The sequence below is a fragment of the Orycteropus afer genome, unplaced genomic scaffold (genome assembly GCF_000298275.1).
Source record: "Orycteropus afer afer isolate SDZICR_OR568_19922 unplaced genomic scaffold, OryAfe1.0 scaffold00922, whole genome shotgun sequence".
In the NCBI taxonomy this organism is placed as follows: Eukaryota; Metazoa; Chordata; class Mammalia; order Tubulidentata; family Orycteropodidae; genus Orycteropus; species Orycteropus afer.
In genome coordinates, this window is record NW_006922509.1 from 290,234 (window position 1) to 291,220 (window position 987).

Genomic DNA, 987 nt, shown 5'->3' on the forward strand with positions numbered 1-987 from the left:
CAAATATTTAAAGTAATTTAAAAAAAAAAAAGTTAAGGTGAGATTGCAAACAAAAACCATGAAGTGGGAAAATCTTTCCTTTAGAATGCATAAATACAAAAGAAAAAAAAAAGTGTTATAATTAATAGCCTTGTTTACATGTGAGGAAAGTAAAGCAAAGGTTGTTTGCCCAAGGACACAGAGGGAGGTATTAGCAGAGCTTTGATCTTAATCACTCTGAGCTTGTTACCATGAGTTTGTGTTAGGCATAATGAAAAGGATGACCTAATAGTATTTGCTGACTTCAGGTCTCCAAATAGCATTATATTTATTAAATAATTCTCAATCAAGGAAATGTTTCAATATATTTAGGTTTCCTGTTTTTGTTTGGTGCCATCAAGCTGATTTCAACTCATAGTGACACACAGCCCCTAAAGTTTTCTAGGTTAAAAGCTTCATAGCAGCAGATCACCAAGTCTAACCCCTCTGAGGCAGCTGGGTGGGTTTGAGCTACCAACCTTTTAGTTAGCAGTTTATCTCTTAACCACTGAACCTTCAGGGTTACTTTTAGGTTCCTTAAACCCAAACCCAAATCCAAACCCACTCCACTGACTGAATTCCCATTCTTAAGGACTCATACCCTATAAACAACAGAACACAACACTGCCAGGTCCTGCACCATCCTCACAGTCCTTACTGTGCTTGAGCCAGTTATTGAAGCCACGGTGTCAGTCCATCTCACTGAGGAGCTTCCCCTTTTTCCCTGACCCTGTCCTTTGCTAAGCATGATATCCTTCTAACAAAATGACCAAATAAGTGTGACAAGCCTGGCCATTCTCACTCCTAAGGAGCATTCTGGCAGCACTTCATCATGAGAGATTCGTTCACTCTTCTGGCAAAAAACGCAACACTCTGCCGTGGAGTTGAATCGGACTCATAGCGACTCCTTCTTGGGTTTCCATGGCGGTATCACTACAGAAGTAGATTGCCCAACCTTCCTTCAGTTCA